General features: G+C 45.5%; 1 long non-coding RNA gene across 34 annotated transcripts in view; it reads left to right on the plus strand.

Moving 5' to 3' along the window:
- LOC103691527 (uncharacterized) overlaps positions 1-22,202 on the plus strand; it is a 621,145-nt gene that overhangs the window by 536,584 nt on the left and 62,359 nt on the right. For 26 of the 34 annotated variants that reach the window (XR_010064227.1, XR_010064229.1, XR_005500860.2 and 23 more), the window contains one exon: positions 20,596-20,876. The exons of 3 other annotated variants lie outside the window; for them this stretch is intronic. This is a non-coding gene — a long non-coding RNA (uncharacterized LOC103691527). Of the gene's footprint in view, positions 1-20,162; positions 20,877-22,202 lie in introns of those variants that run through there. 5 more of the 34 variants (XR_010064239.1, XR_010064241.1, XR_010064230.1 and 2 more) reach the window with 2 other exon arrangements.

Genomic DNA, 22,202 nt, shown 5'->3' on the forward strand with positions numbered 1-22,202 from the left:
TCCTCCTCCTCTCCCTCCTCCTCCTCTCCCTCCTCCTCCTCTCCCTCCTCCTCCTCTCCCTCCTCCTCCTCTCCCTCCTCCTCCTCTCCCTCCTCCTCCTCTCCCTCCTCCTCCTCTCCCTCCTCCTCCTCTCCCTCCTCTTCTCCCTCCTCCTCCTCTCTCCTCCTCCTCTCCCTCCTCCTCTTCTCCCTCCTCCTCTCCCTCCTCCTCTCCCTCCTCCTCCCCTTCATCCTCTCCCTCTTCCTCCTCCTCTCTCCTCCTCCTCTCCCTCCTCCTCTTCTCCCTCCTCCTCCTCTCCCTCCTCCCCCTCCCCCTCCTCCTCTCCCTCCTCCTCCTCTCCCTCCTCCTCCTTCTCCTTTCTTTCTTCTATTTTTCTCTGTGATCTTCCTCCATGTTTGCCCACCAACCTGGAGATGTGTTTTTAAATGTAAATTACAATGCAGAGTGTGCTTGGTTGTTTTAAAAGGAACTGTATTTTCCATTTAGGTCACTCCTATCTTGTGGCCTGCATTTTCTCCCGGGACTGAATTTGAGGCTTCTCTGCAGCCTATTTTCTTTTTTCTTTTTTTTCTTTTTTTTCAGAGCTGGGGACCGAACCCAGGGCCTTGCGCTTGCTAGGCAAGCGCTCTACCACTGAGCTAAGTCCCCACCCCCTCTCTGCAGCCTCTTAACTCGTTATTGCTCACCTGCATTGTATTCTGTAGCGCGTATCCTCTGTAGTCAACTACTAACTCCGCTGCTGGTGAACACCTCAGGTGGAGTTCACATCTTCTCTCCTGTCAGTGGCCACTATATCCATACATGTGTCCCTACCAAACTTCCGCAGGTTCTCTGAGAAACTTGAATGGGATTCTGTTTGTATTTGATGTATCTGGCTATTGTCAAGTTACTTGTAGATTATTCATAACAATGCAGACTTCTCCTCTGCCACAAACCATCTCTAATACCTGGTAATACTCACCTTCCTAATTACTACCAGAATACATACAAGGTGATATTTTGTTAATTTGGATCTCATGCCTTTATAGTGAATGACAATGTTCATATATTTGCAATTCATTTGGACCTCTTCCGTAAGTTACTTATTTGCCTTTGTAAAGTTTTCTTTCTCTTGAGTTCCCCATATTTTAGTAATCTAGGAGTTTTACATAATTTGGACATTTTCCCTTATTGGCTTTAAGCATTACAAATACCACTTTCTTTTTGATGACTTTATGACCACATGTTAAATTATAGGTAATGGGCTTCATTATATTTTCATGCATGCTTATTAATACTATTGTATTACATTGAAAAATCCTTATTTTTCATGTAGATGGATCAATTTTTACTTTGAGTTAATTTTGCTTAGGAACCATTTTGCTCTCCCCAGTCAGGAAAACTGTAGTGGTCATTTTCACCTTCAGCCATTGTCCTGTCACTCGGTGCTGGAAACATTTATGACTCCATGTCCCTGCACTCTGCATTCTGTGTCCTCAGTCCCTTACATACTGTAAAGTCAGCAACATTGTTACTATCATGTTTCGTGGCATGTTAATGCTGGTGTATGTTCTGTCTAAGACATTTCCAGCCTATGGACATCATATAAATGTTATTTTGTTCCTCATAAATCCAACAAAGGGACTGAGCCCTTAGCCTTGTCAGAGAGCACTGCTCCTGGATTGTGAAGCCCTGGGCTCAGTCCCCAGCATTGAAAACAAAATCCAGTTAGAACTATCTATCGCAATCACATCGGACTGTACCTGCGTTTGCAATGTGTAGTATCAGCCTCAGGCATAGTATTTCTACTTCAAATCTTATTCCTGGCTTCTTTTCTCACTCATGGAAGCAAAAGAATGAAGAATTATATTTATTTCTTCTAATTTTTTTCAACATAAAATTTTGTTTATTTAGAACATTGCATGCATGCACTCATGTGTCTGTGCATGTTCGTGCAAAGGCATGGTTGTGTGTGTGTGTGTGTGTGTGTGTGTGTGTGTGTGTGTGTGTGTGTTCTGTGGCACCTCTCTGGAGTCAGAGGGAGTTATTTCTCTCCTTCAACCATGTGGGTCCCAGGGAGAGAGACATATCCTTACTTGAAGGCTATCTCTCTGCGACCCCGATTCTTATCGCTTTAACATACAGTTCTAATTTTTAAAAAGTTCAGGTCACGTGTAGTAGGCCCCAACTGTAGTCCCAGTCACCTTGGAAGCTGACATAAGAGCTCCACCAGAGGGTCCAGGCCAGCTTGGTCAGCACAGAAATACTCTACCTGAACACAAATAAAATAAAAATAAGAGGGGGTTGGTAGACAGAAGATACAGCTACTCGGACTGCACTTTCAAGCAATGCTTCCTTCCTACCACCCCTAGCAGGTGCACTCGCAGAGATCACCCTGTGCTTAGGGTGTTAGGAAGGTGCTCTGGAGAGCTCTGAACCCTGGCCAGCAGATCAGAGAAACCTCCCAGAAGGTTTGAACCGTCTTTGGGGCACCCATGTTTTGTGCTCAGAATCCTCAAAGATAGTCACCCACATTTCAAAAATATAATTAAATGTGTGTCTCTAAGTGTGTGCACAGCATTTAATATGAGATCTATCCTCTCTGTTTTCTTTTTCTAGACAGGCTCACATGTAGACCAGGCTGCCCTTGACACTTCTATGTAGCCAAAGCTGACCTTGAATTTCTCCGGTCTCACCTACAGATTACTGAGGTTAGAGGTGTGAGACCCGGATGGCAGATTCCAGCCATTTTTGGGACCCTGCAGACCCTAATCTCCATTCCTCAGGGGATAGCTAGAAAAAGGATGCTGTTTGATGAGCCGATCATTTACGTACCCCACTGTTAGGCAGAGCACCTGCAGCGTTCGTTCTACCTTCCCACCAGCAGCGGCTAAGGAGTCCAGCTTCTCTACGCCAGACTCCTGCAAATTGTGGTCTGAGCTCCACACGCAGGCTGTGGCATGCATGTGCCCACACACATGGATATACATGGGTGCATATGCACACAAATGCAAATAAATAAGGGCCTCAAAGTCTAGAAAAGAAGAGGAGAAGGAGGTCAAGGGGAAGTGTTTCCTTGACCAAAGTCACCTATTTCCTATTTCCTCTCCATTCCAGGAACTAGTCTTACTGTTTGTCCCCAGGGACCTGTAAAAATGCTTGTGTTTTTATAATTGATCTTTTAAAGAACAAAGAAAGAAATAGTTGCTTCAGAAGCTGAACCAAGTGACCAGCTCATCTGAGAGCAGAGCTCCCAGAGTGTCTTATACATAAGACAAAAGAGAAACTTTGGGCATAAAGACGGAATTTCACTGGTGGCTCAGTAACCTGCCGACTTCTTCAATGTGAAGAGGATTGGCCAGGCAGACACTGCCCACCGTGGGTTTTGAAACAGGAGCTGAAACTCATCAAGCAGGACTGGCTGGGATCGCAAGGCTGTGCCACCATGCCCGGCTGATTTTACTCTTTGCTTGCAAGACAAACCTTTACCAACGGAGCTGCCTACCCAGCCTGGAAATGTTTCTCTACTTCAGATCTTGACCGTCCTACCATCCTAGCTCACTCTCCCAACTCCAGGTTCATCTTTTTATCAGAACCTTATTTTAAGGGTTTCCCCCCCCCCCTTAGGACTTATGTCAGTCTTTGCTTGAATCCATGTATGTCTACCACATGGGAGCCTCATCCCTGCAGAAGTCAGAAAGGGGACCGCATGCCCTAGAATCAGAGCTATGGGCAGTTGTGAGCCACAGTGCGGCTCCACTGCAAGGGCAGCAACACCCTTAACATGGAGACGCCTGTGAAGCCTCCACCATGGGTTGGTTGTTCATCTCTTAGCTACACAAGCCGTCATCACTCGGGCGCACCTACAAAGCCTGATTTCTCTATGCGTGTGTTAGTTTGTTCCTATTTTACTCATCTTTCTTCTCACTATCTTTGAAGTTTCTTCCAGGACCCAGTGTTCGTTATGTTGTGTACATCTACTGTACAACTCTCAGCACACAGCAAACAACAAACACTGTCTTGGGATTTCTGTTGTTGAGACAAAAACATGAACAAAAAGCAAGTTGGGGAGGAAGGGTTCATTCAACTTACACTTCTAGATCACAGTCCATCATTGAAGGAAGTTAGGACAGGAACTCAAGCAGGGCAGGAACCTGGAGGCAGGAGCTGATGCAGAGGCCATGGAGGGATGTTACTTACTGACTTGCTTCCCCTGGTTTGCTCAGCCTGCTTTCTTATATAACCCAGGCCCACCAGCCCAAAGATAGCACCACCCACAATGGCCCTGGGCCTTCCTCCATTGATCACTAATTGAGAAAATGTCTTACAGCTGGATCTCATGGAGGCCTTTCCTCAACTGAGGCTCCTTTCTGTCTGATGATTCTAGCTTGGGTCAAGTTGACACACAAACGCAGCCAGTGCACTTATAAAAGGCCAAGTGTAAACAACCCTTTAGAGCCTTACTCACTCACCACAGTCAGGTTTTCTAATATCTAGATTTAGATATTAGCAATCTATCTAATATCTGTTACTTTCACCTTTTTCTTGTCCTGAGAAAAGAACAGGGAAATTTTCCAATCAACTGGAAATTGGGTGCCTTAGTAAACATGGTGCCTTAGCTTGGGTTTTTCTGCTGTGAAGAGATACCATGACCAAGGCAACTCTTACAAAGGAAAACATTCAATTGGGGCTGGCTCACAGGTTCAGAGGTTCAGTCCATTATCATCGTGGTGGGAAGCATGGCAGGGTATAAACAGACATGGTGCTGGAGAAAAAGCTGAGAGTTCTACATCTTGATCCACAGGCAGCAGAAGGGGACTGTGATTCTACTGGAGTGACACACTTCCTCCCACAGGACCACGCTTCCTCCAGCAAGTCCACACCTCTAATAATGCCACAAGTCTCTATGGCCAAGCCTTCTAACGCATGAATCTATGGGGGCCAAACCTATTCAAACCACCACACAGGGTGTCAATAGTTTGACAGTTACTACTTCAAGGCTTATTGGGGGAGCTTTCTGCAGTGTTGGTGAACCCAGAGCCTCATACATGCTAGGCAAGAGCTCTCTCCCTGAGCCATATCCCTTCCAGACTTTCTCTATACATTTACACACCCAACTGGATGCACCTTGACTGAGTCCCACAAGTCAGTCACAAGTAAGGCGTCTCGGCAAACAAAAACCTATGTACACAGCTCCAAACTTCATGTTACATAGTTGCATTTATTACCCTGCAGCTGTTGTAAACGACTTGGAATATGCAAAATGGTTCAGACAAGAAGCCAGCCCATACCCGAAGAGTTAGTTTAGCAGAGACAAGGTGCAGAGGGAGGCAGTGGGTGTAAAAGTCTCTTGATGAGCAGACTCTTGCTGTATCTACTCCAGCCATGGAATGAGTCAGGCGAAGAGTTGGGGAAACTGTTTTAAAAGCTACTACTAGGAATGTGAAAGAACAGGAACGAGGGGGAAGGGGAGGTGCTCACTGTTTAAAAGACTTTTCCGTGTGATTGTGTTTTTGTTGACTTTTCGCCTGCAACATAAGATGAGGGTGGTGTGCTGTCAGGCCAGCTGGCTGGGGAGGTGGAGTGAATGGAAGCTGGGCACAGGAGCCAAGGTGGTGTTTGGAGATGCTGCCTCTCCTCAGGGCGTCTGTGACTGACTGCAGGCAGAGTGCAAATGCAACCTGCGTCACCACCCTTTCGTGTTTTTCATGACCCCCATACACATCTGCTTGTGCTGTCTGTGCTGTGGATATTATGGAGTCAGAGAATTAGCCAGCCTGCAGGCAAGAATGAACAAAAGTGACAGCACTTACAATGAACGGCCCAGCTGAGGACAGGTGATGTAAGCTCAACAGGAATCAGCTCTCCATTTTCTGGGTGTTTCTATCTAGCTTATGCCTGGCTCCTGGCACCGTGTGTGTCAGCTGCTTTCTGTGGAACAGGATTGCACAGGTCTGGTGATGCACTCTCTTTCCATGTTAATACTGATAATAGTGCACATTGGTTAATGGCCTCAGGCCTCCATTGAAGTATCAAGTGGTGAGCCTGGTGACACACCCTGTGGGGCTGCCCTTTGGAGGCTGAGGTTGAAGAATTATGAGTTCAAGGCCAGTCCTGACTACATCATGAACCCCTTTCTTTAAATGTTGGGAGTAGAGAGGACTGACTGAATTTTACACTACAAAGAATCAGCCTCCATCAACTGGGTATCAAGATGTGTGTCTGTCTGTCTTGTTGGGAGGTGTGAGGAAGGGAGGTAGTTATTTATACTGTGTATATAACATGAAGACAACTAACTAGAGGGTCAAAACAGAGTAAAAGAGAAAAACAGTCTCTCTCTCTCTCTCTCTCTCTCTCTCTCCCTCTCTCTCTCTCTCCCCATCTATTCATCCATTCATCTATCCCTCTATCTACCCACCTGTCTACCTATCCCTCTATCTATGTATCCATTGTCTATCATCTATCTATCTTTCCATCTATCATCTATCTGTCTATCTATCATCTATTTATCCATCATCTATCTGTGTGTGTGTGTGTGTGTGTGTGTGTGTGTGTGTGTGTGTGTGTGTGTATCTTGTTTCATGCTACCCAGCCTGGCCTTGAATTCAGTATAAGGTATGTAGCTTAGGTAGACCTTGAACCCCTGATCCTTCTGCATCTACTTCCCATGTGCTGGGATTACAGGTGTGTACCACCATACACAGCTCGAGGAAGGTTTCTGATAAAGTGCCCTGTCATGGGGTTGGAGATTTAGCTCAGTGGGAAAGCGCTTGCTAGGCAAGGCCCTGGGTTCGGTCCTCAGCTCTGAAAAAAAAAAGTGCCCTGTCATAGCTTTCAGTTCTTCTTTTATTGGTTCAAGGCTACCCCTCACATTGTGAGATTCTTCCAAATCTTTCTAGCTCTATCACAGTAATGCTAATAATCATTTACACTCAAAACCACTCCCTATGATCCTTGATTGACAGAACATTGCAGAGTTCCTCCAGTGAGGCTGCAACAGTGAAAACAAGCTGGCTGCTACAATGCTGGAAGCATTAAAGACCCGTTTTATGAACAGTGAACTACACCGCTAAGAAACACTAGTTTCTTGAGAAACACTAGTGATAAAGATAGAGAAGCTGAAAGCTGGGAGTTTTTTCAAATAGACGCAAGGGGTGCAGGCCTCTTTCCTTTAGCTTTAAGGCTCTAAGAATCGATCTACTAATGTCCCCTTCTACAAAAAAAGACCCACTGTGTGTGCTGGCTCACGCCTTTAGTCTCAGAACTCGGGAGGCAGAGGCAAGTGGATCTCTGTGAGTCTGAGGCCAGCCTCATATACATAGCAAGAGCAAGTTCCAGGACAGCCAGGGCTATGCAGAGAAACCCTGTCTCATCTAGGGGAAAGAAAACTGCGTGTGTGTGTGTGTGTGTGTGTGTGCGCGCGCGCGCGTGCGCGCGCACGTGCGCATACACTCACTTGGTACATACCAAGTATTTGTGGGTCAAAATATGGAGAATTTAATATGGAGCATTTCTTAATGTGGTGGAACAGATGAGTGTTGCCTTTAGAGTTGTCTTTTTAATATAATAATAATAATAAATATCAGGAAAGAGAAAATTGATATCTAAAAACTATAATCTTTTTTTTTTCTTTTCTATTTTTCGGAACTGGGGACCCAACCCAGGGCCTTGCGATTGCTAGGCAAGCGCTCTACCACTGAGCTAAATCCCCAACCCCTAAAAACTCTAATCTTAAATCAGTTGTAATTGCATGCACTTTTAACTCCAGCACAAGGAGGCTGTGATGGTTTGTATATGTTTGGTCCAGGGAGTGATACTATTAGAAGATGTGGCCCTGTTGAAATAGATGTGGCCTCGTTGGAATAGGTGTGTCATTGTGGATGTGAACCTTAAGACCCTCATCCTAGCTACCTGGAAGCCAGTATCATTCTAGCAGCCTTCAGATAAAGACAGAGAACTCTCAGCTCCTCCTGCACCAGGCCTTCCTGGATGCTGCCATGTCCCTACCTTGACGATAACTGACTAAACTTCTGAACCTGTAAGCCAGCCTCAATTAAATGCTGTCCTTATAAGAGTTGCCTTGGCCATGGTGTCTGTTCACAGCAGTAAAACCCTAAGACAGTGGCAGAGGCTGGGGAATGTCTTTGAGTACAGTGCCAGACTGGTTTACATAGTGAGTTCACAAGCTAACCAGAGATACATAGAAAAGCCCTATCTCAGAAACAAAAAGACCCTCTAATTGTCCTCTATCACTGTTGCTAGTAAAACCCCCCCAAACCAAATTTTTTTTTCTTTTTTTTTCTATTTTTCGGAGCTGGGGACCGAACCCAGGGCCTTGCGTTTGCTAGGCAAGCGCTCTACCACTGAGCTAAATCCCCAACCCTCCCAAACCAAATTTTAATCATAGGAGATAACTATCATATATAGCGAACTTTAGGGAGAAAGACAGACATCCGCAAAGGCCAAGGAGTTCATGTCGATAAAAAAAAAAAAAAAAAGACACAAACATGGCTACAATCTGTTTCCTTTCTCTAAAGTAAGCATTTGATGTTGTTATCAGTCACCTATTTGTCTTGGTGGATCAATTTATGAGCCATTTATTTCAGATTTCAAAAAGCAGAAGGATAGGGCTAGCCTAGGACATACCCGGGAAAGATGGACCCATAGCCAAACTCTTCTTGAAAGATGAGGAAGGCAGTGGCCTCATTCAGGGACCGAAGATAACACAAAACAGGAAAGGGATGTGGGCGGGCTGCCAACTGTGCACCCCAAAGACCTGTGAAGCAGATCACCCCAAGAGTCCGAGCTATTCCACCAAGAACAGAGTCCTATAAATAGGAAGAGGATGCTTGTAGACAGGGCCCCTGGTGCTCACAATGCATTCTGAACATTTCCTCACATGGACCCACGTCAGGGGGTTGTTCCAGCACAGTGGGTCACTAGCGGGACCCTTTTGGGGATGAACGACCCTTTCACAAGGATCACATATCAGATATCCTGCGTATCAGATATTTATATTATGATTCATAATAGCAAGACTGGTTATTAATTAGTAATGAGATAATTTTATGGTTGGAGGTCACCACAACATGAGGAAGTATATTCACCAAGCCATTCAGAAACTCAGTTTCTTTCTTCTCTTCCCTTTTTCTGGACTTCAAAATATACTGAAGCAGGACATTGAAACGAATTAAATAAGCCCGCTTCAACAGGTTTCAAAACCAAACTTTAAGCTTACAATTTAAAAATATTTCTCTTTCCAAGACTCTCTGTAGAAACCATCACCTTTACAGCACCTAAACTTTCATCTGTTTGGCCATCAATACCTCCTTCCTTTCTCCTTTTTTTTTAAAAAAGATTTATTTATTTATTATATATAAGTACACTATAGCAGTCTTCAGACATGTGGCTACTGGGTCTTGAACTCAGGACCTCTGGAAGAGCAGTCAGTGCTCTATAACCACTGAGCCATCTCTCCGGCTCTCTTTGTTCTTTTTCTTACCTTTACTCTTGGGTTTTGTTAGGTTTGGGGGTTTGCTCAGTCTGATGGCTGTTTGAGGGAGAGCTCACTCTCTATCCTTGCCTTAGCCTCCAGAGTGCTGAGAATACAGGCATGAACCACGACAACCACAACAGTCGTCTTTACCCCTAATGTGCTTTTACCTCTGCCACTCTTTCTAGATCATTAGAGTATGAGTTGGAGACACCGTATTTTGCCACAGTGAACCCATTAACAAACTATCCATCCTCCATAAGATACTCCTAAGAAAGAATAGTGCTGAACACATACAATCGTGACTAAACTGTTTCATTTTGCTGCATGTTTGAGAACAATTCTCACCCAGCATTCTTCACGATTCCCTTTCCTTATATCTTTCTTCATTTTTTTTAATGAGCTCTTCATATTAACTTTTATTTTTATTTATATCTTATGTGTATGAATGTTTTGCCTGTATATATGTCTGTGGACCACTTGCATGCCTTGGGTCCTGTGAAGGACAAGAGAGAATGTTGAAGTCCCTGGAACCGAAGTCATAGACCATTGTGAGCCATCATGTGGGAGGTGAGCATCAAGCCTCGGCAAAAGTAGCCAATGCTCTTAACTGCTGAGCCATCTGTTGTGGTTTGGATGAGAATGACGGGCTCAGAACTTTGAATGCTTGGTCCCCAGTTGGTGGAACTGTTTGGGAAGAGTTAGAAGGTGTGGCCTGGTGGAGGAAGTGTGTTATTAGGTGTGCTCTGATGTTTCAAAAAAGCCCACACCATCCCCAGTTAGCTCTCTCTCCTGTGCTTTGTGGCTCGGATGTAAGCTCTCAGATACTACTCGAGCACCATGCCTGTCTGCCCGCTGCCATGTCCCCCCACCCCACCCCATGATAGTAATGGACTCTAACTCTCTGGAACCATAACCCCAAATTAAACACTTTCTTTTCTAAGTTGCCTTGGTCATGGTGCTTTATCATGGCAACAGAAATGTAACTAGGATCTCCAGCCCCTTCTTACCTCTTTCTGGGACAACCCAGAAACTCTAGCAAACTGTGGTCTAGACCAAATGGCCTTCGGGATGGTGGTTATGACTGTACCATTCTTCTTCACTGTGGGTAGAAGTGATAGCACCTTTTCAATTTTTTTCTTGTCTTTGCCTGAACCTACTAGGCATACAGCCTCTGACAAAAGTAGCATCCCTTTTGTAGCAGAAACAAAAGAAGTGTGTAATTAGTTGGCAGCCATGACACTGCATGTGCAAATGATAAAGCTCGGCTATACCGCTCCCTCTAGTCCTGGTCTCCCGACAAGGCATCACTGACCGTCATCTTCCACTAGAACAGGTACTTTGCAAGACAATCTTGTCCCTCAGGGTGATTTAGGCTGGAAAATAACTGAACAGACCGAAGGGATCAGCTGTGAAACAGTCCAGCGCTGTCTCTGGTAGGTGATCTGCAGGCAGGCTGATCTTAAAGCGTAAAGGGGCCTTGGGTACATGTAAGGTGTGTGACTTCCAGTCACTGGGCTGGTGCAGTATGAATCACAGCTTCATTTGCTTCATCAATGCAGAATTCTAGTACTGCAAGAGGAGCAGGCAGATGCAGGCTTTAATAATTCAGCACCGTGGACTGTGTTAGAGCGGTATTTTAAATGAATTTTTAATTTCTTATGAAGACACAATCGGTTAATGCCAGAATTGTGTAGTTTTAGCAAATGCTACTTTTTTATTTTTTATTTTTTATTAGATATATTTCTTTACTTACATTTCAAATGTTATTCCCATTCTCAGTTTCCTGTCCATAAGCTCCCACTCCCTCCCTCTCCCCCATATGGGTATTCCTCCTTACTGCCCCCCCTATATTCCCCTGCCCTGGGGGTCCAACCTTGGCAGGGCCAAGGGCTTCCCCTTCCCCTGGTGCCCCAACAAGGCTATTCTCTGCTACATATGCAGTTGGAGCCCTGGGTCAGTCCATGTGTCAAATGTTACTTCTTAATCACAAACCATAGCACCTTCGTCTGCTGGGAGAGCTGGTCGCTGGCTTCTTTCTTCTCTCATTCGCTCTGCCCTGACTTTCAAACGTAATGCCATGCGTGATATTTGCTTTTTAATACAATACATACCCAAGTCAGCTGCAGAAAATATGTAAAATGTGTGTGTTTTTAAAAGATCAGATCGTTTATTCACTTTTAGATAAAAATATAATTACATTTATCTCCATTTTTTTTCCCAATCATCGGAACGCTAATTTTACTCTTTCTCAAAACCGAAATAGCAAACGGTTTGTGTAAGGTGTTGATAATTACCTGCATTATTACACTGCTGTGACAGATGTTAGGGGAGAAAAGGCTGAAATGCCTACAGCTGTGCACCCCATGACTTCTAGTGCAGGCTCAACAGAAGGCTAGCAGATGTTCTGAACTGTCACTTTGCCTAGATGGTTTCAAAGTCGGAGGGCCTGTTCCAGTGCAGTCTGTTTTGGTTTTACAGACATCCTCCAATTCCTGTCTGTGACAGTTAATATTGGTGACGTTGATCAGTCAGCCTGTTTTCCTTCTCCATCAATAAGTAGACGTAAACAGACATCAGTTCGCACGAGGATTGTTAAGCAGCCTGTATCGTTCTGTAAAACCCTTCCTTTGCATGCACATTCGAGTTATCTGTACATCCGTAAAATCGTGTGCCCCTTGGGGGGCGAAACATTGACAATTCTAGTGAGGGAAAGTTGCGTGCTTTTTCCTAATGTATAGAAGTATTTTGCTCCACTTATTTCTCACTTAATGACTCTGCACGGGACAACTATTAATTTCGTAGCCTCTTAGAGTAACGGAAGAGGAAGACAAATGACACCCAGGCTCAGCACACAGCAAATCAAGCCCGACCCGAGCACTTTCTCTTCACAGACAAACTTTCAGATCCTTCTTGCAGAATCACTGCCCTGGGCAGAGGCTCTCTCGGTGCCTCATTGGCTGCTGCTCTTCATTTTAATGGGTCGGAATCCTGTAGTACACTTATCTAATAGTGTAAACCTTCTGCTAACAATCAGGTGTCTGGCCCACCCCATTTCCTCTCCATTCTGCATAGAAATATAACTCTAAGTAGTACATCTCTCTGGGTTTGTTTCTGAATTAGTCCCTACACTTAATTATGAGGAGGAGAAAGATGCCTCCTCCTTCTTTGTTATAAACTAAGCTCTCAGTAATCCCAAACAAAAGAGCCAGTTCTAGAAGATACAGGATTTGCTCGCAGGATTAACGTCTCATAGATAATGCGGTGCAGCCAGCAGACTCGAAGCTTTATTTTAATTCAAATAAGCCAGTAAACACACCATGGGCAAGTCTGCCGGTGAGAGGAGCTGGCCACTGTTGCCACGTTGGCAAGCAGAGTGTAAAATACCTATTATACCTTGTTCACCATATGTTTCATTCTATATGAGATACAAATTAAACCGTCCAGAGTACCTATTAAAATAACAATGTTTATTTTATATTTTGCTGACTTAAAATAAGGGCTACTGACCTTGAAGGGCAGTTTTGATGGAAGTCATCACCTATGGAGTGCGCACACAAAGCAGAATCCTCCGCTGCCTTTCTGAGAAAACACAAACATAAACACTCTCTAGTTTGCAGTCCTTAGTAAGGTTAGTTAGCAACATATGCCCTGCTATTTCTCTATTTCCCTCCCAGACCTTTGACTTTAAAACTAATGCTTCCTCAGATTGTATAATCTAAGTTCACGGAACCGTGGCCTGGATCAGGGTCGCCTAAGGGGAGACAGGGTCTTGATGGCAAATTCAAAAGCCCTAAATCTGAGACCCAGCACTCCATAAGCTAGGTATGGTGATTCTAGCCTGTGACCCCAGCCCTACGAAGATAGAGGTAGGGGGATCAGAAGTTCAAAGGCACCTTCAGCTCAATAAAGAGTTTGAGGCCAGGAAGGGATGTTTAAGATGCTGTCTCAAATAAAAAGAAAAAAAAATAATGTAACCTGTAGGCCCAACTCTGGAGTTCAGGAAGAAACACACAATAGTATATCAAGGATCCTAAGGTTCAGAATTATTGGACTGTTTCAGCTCTAACCCTGCCTTCCAGAGGCTGAGGCAGTAAGATTGAGAACTTGAGGCCAACCTGAGTTACATGGTGAGATCCACTCAGCCTGACCTGCATAGTGGGATCCTGTATCCAAATTACAACAAAGTGGTCAGGGGTAGGGGGTAGGGACAAAGGGAAAGTCTGTCTTGCAGGAAAACAGAAAGGCAAGAACCTAAGTATGCAGCCAGTTTCCTCCTGTGCTCACAGACATCAGCATCAGGGATATTTGCTCGAGTCCACTTGGCCTCAGTCTACCGCATTCTAAAGACCGCACAGTGCTTCAGAGTCATGTGAGAAAGCTGAGTCTGTTTCCTAGCTCAGAAGCCACAGGCCTTGCACCCAGCATCTCCTTTTATGCTGTAAGGTAAAGAGGACTAGAGTAATTCCAACTTCACACGCTGCTAAGAGAAGTCGAGACAGTAGTTGCTGTCCAGATTCAAGGTTAGTTCCTTTCGGGTTCATCCTCAGTGAATAGGATGCTGTTTATTCTCCAAAGAGGAAGGGAATGTTAGGATGCACTGTGGGGAGAAAGCGATAGAAACCCTCTGTGGAAGGTTCCTTTGGGTCATTAATTCCTCCTAGACAAGTCCCCCAAGAACGCTCTTCCTTTCTGTCAGAATCTGCCACAATAATAATTCCTGAGGACGTCTTTACCATTCGTGAATGAGGCTGAGGCTGTGACTGCATTGGCAGAATGCTTGTCTTGCAGGCCCAACAGCCTGAGTTTAATCCTGAGCCCTGGCTGGTGTGGTCGTGCAAATCCGTCATTCTAGCCCTTGGAATGTGGAGACAGAAGGGTTAGGGTTTATGGTCAACTTTATAGCAAGTCCAAGGCTAGCCTGGACTGTATGAGATTGTATCTCAGCAACCACAAAGCACCAGTAAGTTAGTTTCCCCAGGCCAGCTGCCTGCTCTTGTGCCTGGAAGGAAGGGAATGCCATTGGAGTCCTCTCCAAACCGCTGTGCCCTGGGTCTGTGATGGTGAGAGTGGGGTTAAATTCTAAGCACTTTGGCTCAGAAAACTCAAGCGTGGTAGATGGAACTGGTAACTTGAGTTATACATAATGCAGTCAGCTGGTGGGGGCAGGGGGGGTTTGAACACCTAGAACCGCAGCTCCTCAGGCAGGAGAAGCAAAAGGTTGCATTCATCTTGCTGCTCTTCTCTCTCTTCGTTTACATTTTTACTTCTTTTTCATTTTGTATATGAGTGTTTCGCATGTATGTATGTATGTATGTATGTATGTATGTATGTATGTATGTATGTGTGTGTGTGCCATACCCCTGTCTGTTACCCATGGAGGCCAGAAGAAGGTGTTGGATCCCTGGGAACTGGAGTTTCAATTTCCATCGGCCACGCGGGTGCTGACTATTGAGCCCAGGTGCTCTGAAGTAGCAGCCGATGCTCTTAGCCACTGAGCTACCTCTCCAGCCATGATGGGGCTCAGAAATTTAAGGCTGTTCCATACTGGCTTTGAGTAAGCCAAAGATATATGAGACTCTGTTTTAAAATAGATTAGAAGACGTGTCTTTTGAAAATGGCATCGGCCGCATGAGTCTCGAGGTCTAACAGGTAACACTAGTATTTTATTGGTACAGAAAGATTCTCTTTCCTTACACTGCCCAGCAGCAGCCTTCCCCATGGCTGGTACCAATGGCACACTCTGGGAGCACACCCTGCAGCCCCTGCTTTCCCTCCAACCCACCATGCCTCTGAGTAACACTAAGGTGAATTAATACATAGGTAGATTAAGACACTTATTAACGGGTTCGTAAAACGTCGTAGCACAGTTTAAATGTTTAATAGTCTTCATTAATTTTCTTTATTCATGTTTTTCTTTTGATACAAGGCTCCCTTTGTAGCCCAGGCTGGCCCCAGATACTGACAATCTCACTACTTCAGCTCCCCAGGTGCTGAGATTGTAGACGTAGACCAGTCTGTGCAGTTTAGCATATGTACCTTCTGTAGAGAAGCAATAAAGGAAAAATCCTTAGGCAGACAAAAGGATATCGAAAGCTTGTGGAAAATTAGGAAGAGATTAATATGTTCATCGATTGGTGTCTTCAACTGTCAATCATACTGATGTATAGAATAAGTCCAACTAATTTATTTTTTTATGTTTTATTTTTATTCATCTCCTTATTTACCACGATTCTAGCAATTGGGCCTAAGGCATTGCACACACCAGGCAAGCTTGCTACCACAAGCTATAGCCACAGCCCCTCTGTCATATTTTGGTTTGTTTCTTTGTTTGTTTTTTTTTTAATACGGCCTTACCCCTGTTCCTGGCTGCAACTCTCTATATAGACTAAGATGGTCTTGAATAAAAGGCAACTATTCATCCTGCCTTGGTCTCCCTCTCTTGAGTGGTGAAATTATAAATGTGAGGCACTATACCTGGCAAAAAGGGATATTTTCAAATATACAGATAAAGTATATGGCTGTTTGTATAATCTTAGTTCATAGACGAAAAGTATCCCTGAGGGGAACCACAGTGCAGTCTCCCAATAGCCCTTGCTTTTGCTGAACCTTCCACTTAGTTTTAAAGCTCACCTTTCTTAGGTTCAGGTTGTCTGTCAACACCAGGAACTTCAGAGAGTGCCAGACTGTGCCTTGCTAAGCAAATGCCCTCCTTACAGCCGACAGGCATAACAGCTGCCGGCTCCTGGTTCGGAGTCAGATTGGCTGACCTAGCCCCCTCCGAGGTAGCCAGTCTTCTCCATCAAGACTTTCCATCTCAGGTCCTCCCTCTCTGGTAACCCAGTCCTCCCTAGAGAATCCCCGAGCTCCTGTCCCCAAACCAGTCTGGCCACACTGTGTGCTCAGAGGAAGAAGTATTCTAAGGTCATTCCAAAGTCTGAGCCTGTAGTCGGAGATACACACACACACACACACACACACACATTGAAGCAGCCCGTGGGCCCATACAAGCTTGTGAAAAACAGCAACCTTGAAAGCTATGGCCTACAAATGGCTTCTGCGCCTTGCTACAGAGGCTTCTTCTCTCTGATCTGGGCCAGGCCCTCAGAGGCCACACGGGACTAGATCACGAGCCAGGTGGAATGCTAAGGAAACCCAGTCTGGCCACCCCAACCCCACTTTCCAACCTGGGGGAAGTTGGCTAAGGCTGGCCGCAGCAGAGACAGGACCGCCAAGAAGATGCCTTCGGTTCTGTGGTGGTTTGCAGTTCAGAGGGTGCTCAGCCCTTGGACAATTGGATCCTAAGTCCTGTCTTCCCTCAGGTGGTGCCTTACAGGGACATCATTAGCCTCCCTCTAGCCACATTTGGGTTTAGGTCCAAGAGAACACTTGGAGGGTGTCCTATGCTTACATCTAACTTCCCGAAGTGGCTAGTCCCTTCCCTTCTTGGCTTCCAGGAGCACTTCCTCAGGCTGGGGCAAGTCCTGACCTGGGGCAAGCCAACAGGTCACTATCACCATGTCCTGTTCAGATCCCAGCCACCCTGATCTCCCTGTGGAGAGCATGGATAGGTGCTGAGTGCAGAGTATGGATGGTTGAGGGCTTCTGCCAATGGAAGCTGCAGGCTTCATGGGCTGCCTATCTGTAAGCCGGATGCTCTGTACTGCTCCTGGACCACAAGGTGCTCCACCTTTCTCCTTCCCTCCCTCTTCCTTTCCTCATCCTGATCTATTCCTGTTGAGAGCTAGCCACTCCCATTCTGAAGGAACCTCACCCATTCTCCCCAATGGAAGACTTGCAGGACTTAGCCTCGGTCCCAAAGAGCCTATCTAAATATCCAGAGAGCAGCTGCCTCTTCCCAGGCCTCTAGCATCCTTTTAGTGGCTCTTTGCCCCAAACATGGGGGCAGAGGCGGGGTGGAAGATTAGTCAGCTTTGTCCCTTACTATAGAAAGCCTCTCTCTCCTCCCTCCCTCCTCTCTTCAATCTCTTCCTTATTTCCTTATTTCCACCTGTTCCACCATCTCCTTTCTTTCCTCCCTCCCTCCCTCCCTCTCCCCCCTTCCTTCCTTTCTTCGTAGCTCTCCACTGAATCCAGATTTCTTATCTGCAAAGACCTTTGAGCCATCACTTGTTGGAACATTTCCTTCCTTCATTAATTAGTTCAGTGTTGGCTTTCTAGTTGAGTGCAAAGCCTTTACATTAAGCCTTCTGAGACTTACATTCTCTCTCTTTCTCTCTCTCTCTCTCTCTCTCTCTCTCTCTCTCACACACACACACACACACACACACACACACACACGCAGGTGAACACCTTCTTGATTGCTTACAAGAGACAAGGGACAACTAATTTTAAACATCTTAGGTCTGGGACGGTACAGACTCAACTTCTAAGATAGCCAGAATCTCTCACCCTGAGCCAGAGCCTTAGGTCTAGTCTCAGATTCCTCAGTGGAGAGAAGTCATCAGCTTGAATCTTCTTTCAGTTCATGTAAAACAGGGGGAAACTTTGACCACAGCCTGTGAATCTAAATAGTGGAAACATAGGGAGAGTGGTACAATGGTTCACTCTGGTCTTTCCAGAATTAGTTGCTATGACAACGTGGGCATTTGAGTCACGTTGCCTTCCTCATCCCCAGTTATTAGAAGTGTTCCTACTAACTGTACGGTGTGCCACCCATTCCCACAGTGCCCCAGGTGGAAAATACCCACATGTTCTGTGCCAGTCCTAAAGATCCCTCCCTCCCTGCAGACACACATACAGGCTCAAGGTCTTTTCTTGCTGGCAGCACTGGGGATTAAACCTAAGACCTCATGCATACTAGGAGAGGGCTTTACCATCCAGCTGCTACAGTACCAGTTGGGGCTCACCTTTTCAACCAGTCTTAAGAAATGCTTAACTTCACCTTTAATCCCTGCACTGGGGAGGCAGAGACTGGCGGATCTCTGAGTTCTGAGTTCGAGGTCAGTCTGGCCAACAGAGTTAGCTCCAGGATAGTCAGGAAAACCTGTACCGAAAATACCACCATCGAGAGAGAGAGAGAGAGAGAGAGAGAGAGAGAGAGACAGAGACAGAGACAGAGAGAGACAGAGACAGAGAGAGACAGAGACAGAGAGAGACAGAGAGAGACAGAAAGAGACAGAGAGAGACAGAGACAGAGACAGAGACAGAGAGATGCTTAACTTTTTAAAGTACAGCCACAATTTTTATTCTTTTCAGACTTATATTAAGTTGCTTATCTCAACAATTTATACAATATAAAATAAATATTTTAAGCCAGGTGAGATGGCACACCCCCTTTAATCCCAAGAGTCTGGAGGCAGAGGCAATGAAGCCAGCCTGGTCTACATAGTGAATTCCAGGCCAACTAGGACTGCATTGTGAAACTCCATCTTAAATAATTTAGAAACTAAATTATTGAGAAATAAGTCCTAAAATGATTTTGCTGCCAAGGTTTTTTTTTTTCTAACATTCATGTAACCACCCTCCCCAAATCCGTTGTGAGATGTCCACTTGTAAACCGATAACAGAATTTTTTCCTAAAGGAAAAGAAAGAAGATGATATCAGGTTTATTAAGGATCTGTTTGGGTGACTTTTATTTGCGAGGTTTCTGAGAAGAAAAGGAGTAATAAAGGGGAGGGTTTGGAAAATTTCACTGAAACTTGTTTTTAAAATGAAAGGGATTTTCCTAGACTGTTGTCTTGCCTCAAATAACGCAGACAGCACAAGTCAGGAAAGTAGTGACTGTGGCTCTGGGCTCTTGCAGGCCTAAAGTGCAGTGCACCCTCCATGTATCCAGAAAGAGCATCATCCTAGTATCCAGAAAGGCTTGCCAAAAACACCACTTCCCTGCAGTTTCCCCTGTGCCAGTGTGGGGGCGCTGCTCCGGTTCATTCCGACCCTCCTTGAGTTCTCACGTTGGGTTTCCTAAGTGAGAGGAAGCGACAGAAAGAAAGGGAGCAGCTGGCTGTAAGGGCCACCCTGAGAGACAGGCGCTGCAGCAGGAGGTTGGCCATCAGTCCCATCCTGAGACCCTTCACAGTCACAAGTAGCTAGGAATGAATCAAAGAGAGCTAAGAGTAGGATTCATTGCGTGTCAGAGACTGACCTTTAACTGCTTCTACTCAACCTAGGCTCCCAGCCTAGGATTTTTAGATTAGCAGAGAGGAAGGACAGCTGGGATAAAAAAAAAAAAAGAATGCCTTGCCCCCTGCTCCTCCTGTGCACACCGAGGATGCTGGCAGAGGGGAGGAGGCTCATCTCAGGATGGAAGAAGTCCTTGTTGATATGCATGTGTCTGATTCATCTGGTAGCATGGTCAGCCAGCCTGGGGAGGAGAGGGAAACCACATCTCCTTAAGTCATTGAAACTGAGATTGCCTGTCTCTTCTCCTCCAACCCTCCTTTCACCCACACCCAGTTGAAACTGCATCGCCTTCAAGCCTGCACTGAGCCTGAAGATTTAGGGTCTCATAAGGTTACTGCACTACTGATACAATTGCAGATTTTTAAAGCCTTCAAGAGACAGATGTTTGGGCTGATTAAGAATTGAGGAGGAAGCTTGCAGCTGCACCAAGGAATAATGTATTGGACAAATATTTTAATAAAAAATATGAAGAGATCAGCCCGACCTTCCAAGGTCTTCTGCTTAAAAAAAAAAAATCTTTATCAAACCCCTATTCTATGGGCTTCAATAAACAGAACCCATTACCTCACGGAATCTTTTGTTGGCCCCATACAAGAGAGAACAAAATGGTTATTCAGGGGAACGCTTTGGATTTTATTGTGAGTAGCTTGCACAAAGAGCCGTGTTATTGTATTTAAAAGAACCATCTGTAGCAGAAACAATGGCATCAAATTATCTTTGAATACCCACTGAAAAACATAAAGCTTGTTTTTTTTTTTTTGTTTTTTTTTTTTTTATTCTTCTGTACGGTGGGGGACAGAGCAATGTTAGGATAACTGACTTTTTTGTTGTTCTCTGGGTGCATTCTTCCCGCTCCCCCTCTCTCTCCCCCTCACCCTCTCTCTCTCTCCTCTCTCTCTCCCTCTCCCTCTCTCTCTCTCTTTTAAAAAATCAGCCATTTGGGGTTTTAAGCCATAAACGATTTTTCTTGTTGCAGGGGATTGCAGAGGCAAAGCTAGGCTAGGTCTTGGAGGCTGGTGGAAGGCGGTGCGGGTAAGGCAGGACGCTGATGGGAGAGACTGGTCGAAGAAAAGCCGAAATGGATTCTCCGTGCCTTGGATGGAGGAAGAGGGGGGAAGTGCGAGCTCCTTCAACTCGTTCTGTCCGGTGAGGAGTGATCCAGCTTGGGCTGACAAGAGGCTCCGGAGCCTTCATGTTCAGTGCTTTTTTACCTGCCAATCAAACTGCTACAAGACAACACCCTGCTCTGGCATGGACGTAAGTAGCTTGCAACTTTGACATTCAAGGCTAGCTCTCTCTCCCCACCCCCCAACACACACTCACTCACTTTCCTCTCCTCTCATTCTGCCTCTTTGTGTGTGTGTGTGTGTGTGTGTGTGTGTGTGTGTGTGTGTGTGACCTTTAAGAGAACTGGATACCCACCCTGTGTGGCAATTATTAAACGCAGGCCGATTTAAGTCTGAAGGTGTTAAGTTTGGAATTAAATGCTAATTAAGATCTCTTTAACAAATGCAGAACTGAAGTGACATTTTATTCTCTTTTGAGCAGATAGTTTTAAGGTCTGAATGTCATCAAGGTGTTGTATGGATGGATGAAAGGGGTGTGTGTATTTCTCTTTAAGTGAACACTAAGAAACATCCGTGAGTCCCCATAGGTAAATCCAATAATGAAAAATTTCGGGTTTCCATCTTAAAACTGTTAAATTCTAGTATTGCTCTCCTACTAAGAGCCCTGTGCAGACCGCAGTGACTTGGAATGAAAAGTACAGATACTGAAGGGCTCACTTCAATCCCCGTTGATACTGGGGGGCGGGGGGGGGGGGCGCCTGTAATTGGGGTGAGAAAGAGCTTGCATTTTTTTAAAAAGTGAGGCAGGAGACATGATGAACCCTCATTCTTTATGCAACTGAAATAGAGGGAGATAGAAACGCAAGGGGGCAGGATTATCAAGAACTATTACCTGAGAGGGAATACAGAGGCTGACGAGGCTAGGAGCTGGGAGGGCTGTGAAAAGCTGGCTAGGGCGGTGGGCTACTCTCTGGCGCCCTCTAATGACAAATCGAACGACATTGCCTTCGCCATCCCACGCTCAGGAGAGGGTTTTGTCGCTGTGGAGGCTGGGGGGGGGGGGGGGTTGTTGTTGTTGCTGTTGTGTTGCTTGTTGCTTGTTTGGTTGGCTGGTTGATTTGGTTTGTATTTGTTTTGCTTTTCTTTTCTCTGCACTTAGTAGAAGAGATAGGTATTTTTCAGTCCAGAAACTTAGTACAGGTGATTTTTGGCGCGCGTATTCCTTCCAAGCCAAGGAAAGGATGATGGATGGCTGTTTGATTCGTGGAGCCAGGCCCTGTGGGGATGAGCAGTGCAGTGGGGAAGGGAGGTTTCTCAGCCTGAGAGTGTGTTTGGGAAGACCAGTGTGAGGGTCTGTGCATCCTGACACCCGCCCATCATCGCCATTCAAGGAGGCTCCTGAGGACCTCTGTCACCTAGGCATGCAGTGACCAGGGGCCTCCCTCTCCCTCTCTCTCCTCCTCTTCGTCGTCGTCGTCGTCCTCCTCCTCCTCCTTCTTCTTTTTTCCTCTTTTTT

This window comes from Rattus norvegicus, chromosome 2, assembly GCF_036323735.1.
Source record: "Rattus norvegicus strain BN/NHsdMcwi chromosome 2, GRCr8, whole genome shotgun sequence".
NCBI lineage: Eukaryota > Metazoa > Chordata > Mammalia > Rodentia > Muridae > Rattus > Rattus norvegicus.